Here is a 12,500-nt window from a genome sequence, read left to right as displayed (position 1 = left end):
TAATGAGAGATCGTTTTATGCGGGAAATAATATTCAAAGTTTGATCTTGTCACATATACTTGGGCGGTGCGGGGGGGTGGGGGTGGGGTGGGGGTTGGGGGGTGCGGAGAGAGAGAGAGAGAGAGAGAGGGGGGGGACGCGGGGAGGAGGGTCATTTTCTTTTCCATCCTGAACTGGTCAAGATGTGTGGAAAATGGATCAGGCAAGGCTTTCAGAGCTTCGGCGGGCATTACTTAGCTGAACTTTGACTGGGCGGTCTGCCGACAGGATTATTTAAAGACAAATATTTGATGAAAACACACACACACACACACACACACACACACACACACACACACACACACACGCACACACACTAACACACACACACACACAACCAACCAACCAACCAGCTATACCAACTGTCCTCTAAAGCTGTACATTTTTTTTGGTTCTAGAATGAAACCAAATGTACGAGAATTCAGGAAAGTATTCAGATAACAAATATCTGTAAAATTATATCAGGTGTTGGAAGAGACGTTTAGGTAAAGAAAAAAAAAAGCACTTGAAGAATGTCCACTTTGATACACGTGGATGCTTACATATTACAGTGTGAAATTCTGACATGTGGTTTTTATCACCAGCTCAACATTCGTTTTGTTGCAACAGCTTTTTGTTGCAAATTTTTAATGAATTTTAATGTTTTAAAAGTGACTGTGACTGTACAATGCTTAATATTCACATGTATGTTCCCGAGCCAAAAATACACATTTCTGCCAGTTTACAGTTCAGTCACTTCGGTTGCTCAAGGAGGCGTCACTGCGTTCGGTCAAGTCCATATACGGCGCTCACACCGTATCTTCTAAGCGGATGCCTGACCAGAAGCGTTTCCCAGAGCGCTTTGTCTTCTTCTTCTTCTTCTGTGTTCGTGGGCTTCAACTCCCACGTTCACTCGTATATTCGCGAGTGGGCTTTTACGTGTATGACCGTTTTTACCCCGCCATGTAGGCAGCCATACTCCGTTTTCGGGGGGGTGTATGCTGGGTATGTTCTTGTTTCCATAACCCACCGAACGCTGACATGGATTACAGGATCTTTAACGTGCGTATTTGATCTTATGCTTGCGCATACACACGAAGGGGGTTCAGGCACTGGCAGGTCTGCACATATGTTAACCTGGGAGATCGTAAAAATCTCCACCCTTTACCCACCAGGCGCCGTCACCGTGATTCGAACCCGAGACCCTCAGATCGAAAGTCCAACGCTTTAACCATTCGGCTATGGCACCCGTCAGAGCGCTTTGTCGAGTCAGGCTTTGTACAAACGGTAAAGCTGTATATCTCTTTTTCTTGTGTTGTCTGAATATACTGTCAGTGTCCGATGATCGTTACCCAAAGCTGCTATTACCTAGAAATTTTTCGAGGACCAAATTTCGAGGTGAAAATGGCTGTTATCTCAGCCGTTTAATCATGTGTGTGTGTGTGTGTGTGTGTGTGTGTGTGTGTGTGTGTGTGTGTGTGTGTGTGTGTTTGTTGTGTGTGAGTGTGTGTTTGTTTGAGTGTTGGAGTGTAACAGTTGTAGTGTTGAGAGTTTGTTACTTTGTGAGTTTTATGCATTGTGTTTTTATAAAATTATAATATTAATGATTCTGTTTTTATGTTTCTACTACTTTTTATATGCTTTCTTGTTTTACTTTAGGTACTGGATTGTAAAGCGCTTCGAGCTTGCTTGTGCTTGTATCTTAGCGCAATATAAACATAAATTATTATTATTATTATTATTATTATTATTATTATTATTATCTCACTATGTATAAACACAGGCGAGGTACTGGATTGTAAAACGCTCAGTGTTTGCTTATGCTTGTATTATAGCGCTATATAAAAATTTATTATTATTATTATTGTTATTATTATTATTATTATTATTATTATTATTATTATCTCACTGATTATATATAAATACAGACGACCTCTATGTCTATCGAAATGACTGACTATAGACACAGGCGACCTCTATGTCTATCGAGATGACTGACTATAGACACCAGTCTATCAAGATGACTGACTATAGACACAGGCGACCTCTATGTCTATCAAGATGACTGACTATAGACACAGGCGACCTCTATGTCTATCGAGATGACTGACTATAGACACAGGCGACCTCTATGTCTATCGAGATGACTGACTATAGACACAGGTGAGCTCGAAATCAAGATGACTGACTGCATACAGACACAGACGAGTTCTGTCTATCGAGATGGCTGACGACAGACTCAGGTGAGCTATATGTCTATCAAGATGCAATAGATTGCCCTCTGGTGGTGTTTCCCGCGCGTGTGCGTGTGCATGAGCTTGCATGTGAGAGTGAACTGTGTGTTACTCTCTGTGTGTGTGTGGTTGTGTTTGTGAGTGTGAGTGTGAGTGTGAGTGTGAGTGTGTGTGTGTGTGTGTGTGTGTGTGTGTGTGAGCGCTCGGGCATGAAAAAAAAGTGTGTGTGTTTGTGTTTGTGAGTGTGTGTGTGTGTCGGGGGGAGGGGGGGGTATGTGTGTCTGTAAGCGCGCGGGCATGAAAAAGAATGTGTGTGTGTGTGTCTGTGTGTGATTGTGTTTCTGTGTGTGTGTGTGTGTGTGTGTGTGTGTGTGTGTGTGTGTGTGTGTGTGTGTGTGTGTGTTGTGTGCGTTAGTGTGTATGTGATCTCGCGTGCGTGCACCAACGTGCGTGTTTGTTGTGTACGCCTGTATACGTCATTTCATGTTCATATTTGCAATCACGCGCGCTCGAGCACGCGCGTGTGTGCGCATTAATGAATTATTATTTTTCTGTTTGTTGACAGGCGGCTGGCGTATCATACAGCAGACCACCCGTGTACCAGTGAAGTGCTGTCTCCACGGCATCGAATAAGTGGGGCGGATAACCGGGTGGATAGCTGGGTGGATTGCGGGGTGGATAGCCGGGTGGATTGCGGGGTGGATAGCCAGGTGGATTGCAGGGTGGATAGCAGGGTGGATTGCGGGGTGGATAGCCGGGCGGATAGCCGGGTGGATTTCGGGGTGGATTGCCGGATGGATAGCGGGGTGGATAGCCGGGTAGATTACCGGGTGGATTGCGCGGTGGACAGCGGGGTGGATAGCCGGGTGGATAACCGAGTGGGCAACAGGGTGGATTGCGGGGCGACTGTTGGCGCCCGTGACCCACCACAATGGGTATCATTGCTAATAACGCTAATGATGAAAATCAATACTCTTTCCAAGCAAGCTCTCTCCCTCCCTCCCTCCCTCCCTCTCCCCCCCTCTCTCTCTCTCCTTACACACACGCGCGCGAGCGCGCGCACACACCGCTGTTCTCACATCAAAGAGATTCTTATAAACAAGGGCGATAGGGTCTGGAGGTAACATCAATAACAACAACAACAATCACACACACACACACACACACACACGCATGCACGCACGCACGCACGCACACACACACACACCTAAATCCTCGCCACTGATCGTCGTCATGGAAAAGTTGACATGAAAGATACCAACTTTATCTCCCATCCTACATATACCTTCATGCTGTATGATATTACTGTCATTCGGGTGTGACGATAAACCGAGGTCGGCGTGTGAAGTATGCACTTCGTGCTCGTAAAAAGAACCCACGGCGACAAAAAAAAACTTGTCCCTGGCAAAATTCTGTTGAAAAATCCACTTTGATCGAGAAACAAAATATCAATATACTTGCAGGCTACCAGAAACCCCCCCAAAAAAACAAGGGTAGCGCTGCAATGCAGCGAAATGTTGAGAAAAGCAGCCCTAATTTTATACAGAAAAATCTGTATCGACAATACAATACAACATAATACAATACAATGTAACCCAATACAATGAAATCCAATGCAATACAAGGCAACACAATGCAAAAAAAAAAGAAAAAAGGGCGGCAATACAAGGGCATCCAGGAGTCATCATGACCTGGGTGCGGCCCGCCCCCCTTAAGAGTGTAAGGCGAAACACTTGACTGAGGGGTGGGGGGTCGGGGGTGGGGAGGGGGAGGGGGGGCGCCGGGGGGAGGGAGCGGAGGGGGCTTCTTCTCTGAAGACCTTGTACTGTCCAGCTCTCTCCAGAGCTTCTTATCACAATGCAATGCAATGGAATACAATACAATGCAATGCAAGACAATACATTGCAATGCAAGACAATGCAATGCACCTTCCTTTGGTAGCAGCTTTTGTCTTAGGTGTTGCCACCGCACAAACCAGCAAAGCGAGGGCTCAGTTTTGGTTTGGCTTTATTTCCATCATTTCCATTCTACGTATCTTTCACTTTTTTTTGTATTTCTTTTTGTATTTCTTTTTATCACAACAGATTAATTTTCTCTGTGTGAAATTCGGGCTGCTCTACCCAGGGAGAGCGCGTCGCTACACTACAGCGCCACCCATTTTTTAAAATATTTTTTTCCTGCGTGCAGTTTTGTTTGTTTTTCCTATCGAAGTGGATTTTTCTACAGAATTTTGCCAGGAACAACCCTTTTGTTGCCGTGGGTTCTTTTACGTGCGCTAAGTGCAAGCTGCACACGGGACCTCGATTTATCGTCTCATCCGAATGACTAGCGTCCAGACTACCACTCAAGGTCTAGTGGAGGGGGAGAAAATATCGGCGGCTGAGCCGTGATTCGAACCAGCGCGCTCAGATTCTCTTGCTTCCTAGGCGGACGCGTTACCTCTAGGCCATCACTCCATCACTCATAATGTTGAGGGGATTTCTTTATTTGTATATCATTTTCGTTTCATGTTTTTTGTTTGTGTGGATTTTTTGTGTTTTTTTTTTGTTTTGTTTGCATAAACATAGGATAGACTTTCAAGGCCCTGATTAATACGTTGGGTTTATGCAAAAAAAACCAGGCAGGCATCTGCCCCTTTATTTATTATATCATTTTTTTAATGCAGATGTGATGCAGCGTTATATGGTTCAGAACTAACTGCAAGCTTTGACACCTTGAAACTGAAAGCTGAAATCAGTTTCTATACAGGGTTCCGCTGAAAGAACTGGCTGTTTCCACCTGCTACCAACGGATTCCCCTCAAAGTAGTCGAGACAGACTCAGCGAGGACTTGAAACTCGGTGGAAAAAAAGCCTGGATATTCGTTTATCTGGATTTTATCTGATACCTGTTTGAAAGTTGATGCAACGCTCTTCCGAAAATAAAAGTTTGCCTGCCTAATCGCGGGCTGGAATTGGTCATACACGTAAAAGCCCACTCATACAAACACGTAGACATGCGAGTTACTGACTACAAAAACAGGAGGAAGAGGGGTAAGACGTGGGAGGGTGATAAGGAGGAGGAGGAAGAAGAGGAGGAAGAGGAGAATCAAGAGGAGGAGGAAGAAGAGGAGGAGGAAGAGGAGAATCAAGAGGAGGAGGAAGAAGAGGAGGAGGAGGAAGAGGAGAATCAAGAGGAGGAGGAAGAAGAGGAGGAGGAAGAGAAGAATCAAGAGGAGGAGGAAGAAGAGGAGGAGGAAAAGAATGAAGAGGAGGAGGAAAAAGAGGAGGAAGAGGAAGAAGAAGAGGAGGAGGAGAAGAATGAAGAGGAGGAGGAAGAAGAAGAAGAAGAAGAGGAGAAGAATGAAGAGGAGGAAGAGAAGAATGAAGAGGAGGAGGAAGAAGAAGAGGAGGAAAAGAATGAAGAGGAGGAGGAAGAAGAAGAGGAGGAAGAGAAGAATGAAGAGGAGGAAGAAGAAGAGGAGGAAGAAGAGAATGAGGACGAACGGGAGGAGGAGGAGGAAGAGGAAGATAAAGAAGATGCAGATGAGGAGGATATGAAGATAAGGAGGAGGAGAAGAAGAACGACGAGGAGGAACAGGAGTGGAAGAAGTAGGAGGGGGATTAGGAGTAGAAGGAAGAAGAAGAGAAGAGGAGGAGGCGGAGAAGGAGGAGGAGGAAGAGAAGGAGGAGGAGAATAAAATTGAGGAGGAGGAGGATGAAGCTGAGAAGGAGGAGGAGGAGGAGAACAAGAAAGGGGAGAGGAAGACGACGAAGACGACAAAAGCTGAGCTTTCTCTGAGTCAGAAGTATTCCGTCGTCCCTCTGTTTGCTTGACCTTGGCCTTGCTTCTCACCAGTAGACGGAAGAAGACGCTTCTGATCCCGGGGAGGGGATTCTGGGCTGTTCCGGCACGCCCCTGGAGATAATTGTCTCTGATAATCGTCTTCAAAGCTTGTTTTATGCCTTTCTTTTGGGGCTCTCCCTGCATTTGCCCACCCACGACAGATATACAGAATCAATGACCTCGATCTCTTTCGATGTTCCTTCTTTAAGCGCTGGTCAGAGCTGTTGTCTTTACAAACTACAGAGCGAGGAAGACGTGATGGTCAATGTGACTTCGGTTCTGGAGTTTGAACTTCCTCCTCTCCCCCTATCATCTCCCCTTTTTAGTTGTTTTCGTTTATTTACAGGACGAATTCTTGGTCACAACTTTTGTTTGTTAGGCTGCACTTCAAGGGGAATGTTCTTTGCACTCTTTGACATGTCTGGTGGGCCTCAAGCACGCTTGCTGCCTCAGACTGCTCCATCGTTGAGTTCGTCAGGTCGTACAGTTTTCAGCCACACATGCACCCCACCCCACCCACCCCTCCCCCAGCTCAACTCCCCTTGATGTGCATCCCTCTTTCTCTATCTCTTTTATTCCCTCCTTCCCATTCTTCTTAGAGCGGTTCTTAGAGACACAGAGGTTGGTGGAAGCAGCGGATTTCAAAGAACCCGTTCATGTCTTTCACAGCCGTCCCACACAACCCGTTCATGTCTTTCACAGCCATCCCACACAACCAGTTCATGTCTTTCACAGCCATCCCACACAACCAGTTCATGTCTTTCACAGCCATCCCACACAACCCATTTATGTCTTTCACAGCCATCCCACACAACCAGTTCATGTCTTTCACAGCCATCCCACACAACCCGTTCATGTCTTTCACAGCCATCCCACACAACCCAATCTTTCACAGCCATCCCACACAACCAGTTCATGTCTTTCACAGCCATCCCACACAACCAGTTCATGTCTTTCACAGCCATCCCACACAACCCATTTATGTCTTTCACAGCCATCCCACACAACCAGTTCATTTCTTTCACAGCCAACCACACAACCCATTTATGTCTTTCACAGCCATCCCACACAACCCGTTCATGTCTTTCACCGCCAACCACACAACCCGTTTGTCTTTCACAGCCATCCCACACAACCCGTTTATGTCTTTCACAGCCATCCCACACAACCCATTTATGTCCTTTCACAGCCAACCACACAACCCATTTATGTCTTTCACAGCCATCCCACACAACCCATTCATGTCTTTCACAGCCATCCCACACAACCCATTTATGTCTTTCACAGCCATCCCACACAACCCATTTATGTCTTTCACAGCCAACCCACACAACCCATTTATGTCTTTCACAGCCATCCCACACAACCCATTTATGTCTTTCACAGCCAACCCACACAACCCGTTTATGTCTTTCACAGCCATCCCACACAACCCGTTCATGTCTTTCACAGCCATCCCACACAACCCATTTATGTCTTTCACAGCCATCCCACACAACCCGTTTATGTCTTTCACAGCCATCCCACACAACCCATTTATGTCTTTCACAGCCCAATGATCGATGCGGACAACCCGCCAAGGAATCGCAATCAGCGCACAAAACAATGTTGACACTCGAGGGGGTCAGGTAAGGAAATACCACTGATCTTTTTTCTTTTTTTCCCCCCGAGCAGGCCTCGCTGTATGCAACTGGACAACGAAAGCAATATTTATAAAACACGTTGACATTTGCTTAGTACATTAAAAAGAAGGAGGAGGAGGAGAAGAAAGAAGAAAAGACTAAGGGAGATAACACCATGCTTGCCGGTGCGTGTCCTGGTGCTCAGTACGACTGGTAGAGAGAGGACTGTATACAGCGCACGTGACATTGCAAACCCGTTTAGGATTGGTTTCTTTCTTCTTCTTCTGCCACAGCCCCAGAGCAAGGGAACGCACACGTCTGTTCGACAGCTTCGCTCAGAACAGTAATAACAATCATGATGATGATGATGATGAGAAAAGGTGGTATAATGGCTAAGACTCTTATCTGCTGATACAGTGTGCGCGAGCGTCTGGGTCTGATTTCCGCCCTCGCCCTTCTCTCCAAAGTTTGACCGGAAAATCAGTCTGGAAGGAATCCGCTCTGACAGGTACATATATATATATATATATATGTGTGTGTGTGTGTGTGTGTGTGTGTGTGTGTGTGTGTGTACCTGTCAGAGCGGATATATATATATATATATGTGTGTGTGTGTGTGTGTGTGTGTGTGTGTGTGTGTGTGTGTGTGTGTGTGTGTGTGTGTGTGTGTGTGTGTGTGTGTGTGTGTGTGTGCACTAAGGGTCTGACTAAGTGCATTGTGTTATGCTGCTGGTCAGGCATCTGCCTAGCAGATGTGGTGTAACGTTTATGGATTTGTCCGAACGCGGTGACGCTTCCTTGAGAAACTGATGATGATGATGATGATGATGATGACAGCAATAGTAGTAGCAGTAACCCAAATACTACTACTACTACTGCAACTACTGATGATGATGATGGTGATGATAATGAAGATGACGATACTATAAAAATCATTTATATACCACGCATAATATTATTCTTCCACACGCAATTCAACACTTCTTTGTTTGTTTCTTTGTTTGTTTTTTTTCTTTTATTTATGTTTTCTTTTGTGCTGTAAAGCAAGTATTGCACCACAACTTTGAACCATCTGGAAAAAAAAATCGGAAAACCTGTACAGCTTGGAGACAGACAAAACACCAGAGCTGCAATAATCTAGCTAGGAAGTTGTCCGCGCAGAGAGGATGCGTGCGCAGGGACGAATCACGTGACATCCCCGAAATCGGAGTATGGCTGCTTACATGGCGGGGTAAAACCGGCCATACACGTAAAAGCCCACTCGTGTACATACGAGTGAACGTGGGAGCAGCATCCCACGAATGAAGAAGAAGAAGAAGAAGATGATGATGATGATGATGACGATGAACTACAGGACAAAAACAGACCAGAGGAGCTATTTCAGCTTGTTTCAGAAAGGTCCCAAACCGTGGTGGACTGATCCATATGCCCTGCACCACATCTTCTGTTAATAAAAAAAAAAGAAGAAGAAAAAAAAAAAAGAAGGGCAGCAGACAGCGGACCTTGGCATCAACCCAACAAGCTGCTCAGACCTTGACAGCCTTTTGAAGGAACCTTTTAAGGCAATGAACAACGTTCCGAAAAGTGACACACCCTCCACCTAACTGCTCGTGCTACACGGCATTGCCTCAGAACACTCCAAGAAGCGCATACACAGATCCAAACAGGTCTTCTAAAATATTTCTTCAGCCGAAAAACCAACCCTTTTCTTATTCCCCCACCCCCACCCCCCCGAAAATATTTCAAGAAACGAGAACAAAGATCCAACTAAGTCTTCTTAAATGTTTCTTTAGCCCAAAATAAACTATTTTTTTTATTGTTGTTGTTTTTTCGATCATATTTCAAGAGGTGCATACACAGATCCAATCAAGTCTTCTCCAATGTTTCTTCAGCCGAAAATCTACCCTTTTCTGATTTTTACGCCGATCATATTTCAAGAGACGCATACAAGATCCAACTAAGTCCTCTTAAATGTTTCTTTAACCCAAAATAAACTATTTTTTTATTGTTGTTGTTTTTTTCGATCACATTTCAAGAGGTGCATACACAGATCCAATCAAGTCTTCTAAAATATTTCTTCAGCCGAAAATCAACCCTTTTCTGATTTTTACGCCGATCATATTTCAAGAGACGCATACAAGATCCAACTAAGTCTTCTTTAACCCAAAATAAACCATTTTTGTTGTTGTTTTTTTCGATCATGTTTCAAGAGGTGCATACACAGATCCAATCAAGTCTTCTCCAATGTTTCCAGCCGGAAATCTACCCTTTTCTGATTTTTACGCCGATCATATTTCAAGAGGTGCATACACAGATCCAATCAAGTCTTCTCCAATGTTTCTTCAGCCGGAAATCTACCCTTTTCTGATTTTTACGCCGATCATATTTCAAGAGGTGCATACACAGATCCAATCAAGTCTTCTCCAATGTTTCTTCAGCCGAAAATCTACCCTTTTCTGATTTTCCCCCCCGAAAATATTTCAAGAAACGGATACAAAGATCCAACTAAGTCTTCTTAAATGTTTGTTTAGCCCAAAATAAACCATTTTTGTTTTTGTTGTTTTTTCGAGCATATTTCAAGAGGTGCATACACAGATCCAATCAAGTCTTCTCCAATGTTTCTTCAGCCGAAAATCAACCCTTTTCTGATTTTTACGCCGATCATATTTCAAGAGACGCATACAAGATCCAACTAGGTCTTCTTAAATGTTTCTTTAGCCCAAAATAAACCATTTTTGTTGTTGTTTTTTTCGATCATGTTTCAAGAGGCACATACACAGATCCAACAAAATCTTCTTATAATGCTTCTTCAGCCGAAAATCAACCTTTTTTCTGATTTTTTCCCCCCGCCGATCATATTTCAAGAGACGCATGCACAGATCCAACCAAGTATTGTTAAATGTTACTTCAGCCTGAAACCAACCGTTCTTTTTTTTTTTTCGATCACATTTCTTTCCCTATACTGCCGAGGACTTTACTGTGTATTTATGATAATACTATTTATAGTCTTCAATGGTACACACACACACACACACACACACACACACACACACACAGAGGGAGAGAGAGAGAAAGCAAGAGCTAGAGCGAGATAGAGGGAGAGAGAGAGAAAGAGAGAGAGAGAGGAGAGAGAGAGAGAGAGAGAGAGAATAAGCAACGCAGCATAGTGTGAAAAAGGCCGCTCTGAAACCACTGTGCTTATCCAACTCCAAATCACACAGGCAACAACACAGTGGTAACCAATAGCGACAACAAAAGCCAAGAGACGCTCCACACAAAGTCCTTCACATAAAACACACACACACACACACACACACACACACACACACACACACACACACACACACACACGCACACACACACACACACACACACACACACACACACACACACACACACACACACACACACACACGAACACACACACACACACACACACACACACACACACAGAGAAACAAAACAAAGTCCATTCTTCTCCAACCAAACGACGCACCAGGGATGAACAGTCGCCATTTTGTCGGTAAACTTTTCCTTCATTAAGGGGACAGAAGCGTGCCCTTTTAGACACCGCGAGTTAACTGTTCTTGGAGGTTCAACAATCGAACACTGAAAAGACGACTAACAATGTGGGATTGAGTCAATGGATTTCCTATGCATAGAAAACAGGTGACTTCTTTCTTTTTTTCCCTCTCTCTCTCTCCCTCCCCCTTTCTCTCTCTCTCTCTCTCTCTCTCTCGCAAACCCAAGCACACACACACACACACACACACACACACACACACACACACACACATACACACACACACACACACCAAGAATTTGACATTCAAGCAGAAAAGACGAATAAATAAGACTGACTGACATCCAGACAGACAGACAGACGAAATAAAGCGATCCAGCAAGACAGACAGACAGACAGACAAATATGCAACCAAACAGGTAGAAAGATATTAAGATAGACAGGCAGACAGACACACAGAAAAAAAGATGAACAGATAGATTGATGACAGACAGATTCAGAGACAGATAGATAGGCTATCAGTAAGATGTACAAATAGGTGGAGGACAGACGCATAGATAGACAGATAGATTGACAGACAGATATATATAGATAGATAGATAGACAGACAGATGGACAGACAGGCAGATATAAATTATAAATATATAGATAGACAGACAGATAGATAGACATATATATATATATATATATATTATATATATATATATATAGACAGAGAGCGCGCACACACTCACGCACGCAAGCACACACACGCACGCATTTTCGCGCCCGCACACATATACCTATGCACACACACACACACACACACACACACACACACACACAGTTGTTTCACTCTAAATTATAATGTAATATTATCTTACCCACATGTTTTTCTTTTTACATAATAGGGTAGGTATGGGTAATTACGAACGATCCAGTCGAAGCGACCAGCTCAACATGTGTACTGTAAAGATAACATGTCGTGCGATAGTCAAACGTAGTTCTTTTGTTTTTGAAGGCTTTCTCCGACTGGTTGCATTAGGAAAAGTTCGTCTGCTCATTCTTTTCAACGTTTTGTCGACGTTTGAAATAGCATGGGTGCCTGAGGGTAAATGCGAACGGGCAAGTCTAACTGCGAACGATGGCTTTGGGTTCATGTTGACAATTAAAAACAGGAGCAGGTCTTCAAATCATTAGACATAACATATCATTGGAACATCGCATCAGACTGTTGTATTGTTGGTTTTGATCACACAAATAGACACAGACAAATAGATAGATAGATAGACAGATATAT

Source organism: Babylonia areolata, chromosome 27, assembly GCF_041734735.1.
Source record: "Babylonia areolata isolate BAREFJ2019XMU chromosome 27, ASM4173473v1, whole genome shotgun sequence".
Lineage (NCBI taxonomy): Eukaryota > Metazoa > Mollusca > Gastropoda > Neogastropoda > Buccinidae > Babylonia > Babylonia areolata.
This window is presented reverse-complemented; position numbering follows the sequence as displayed.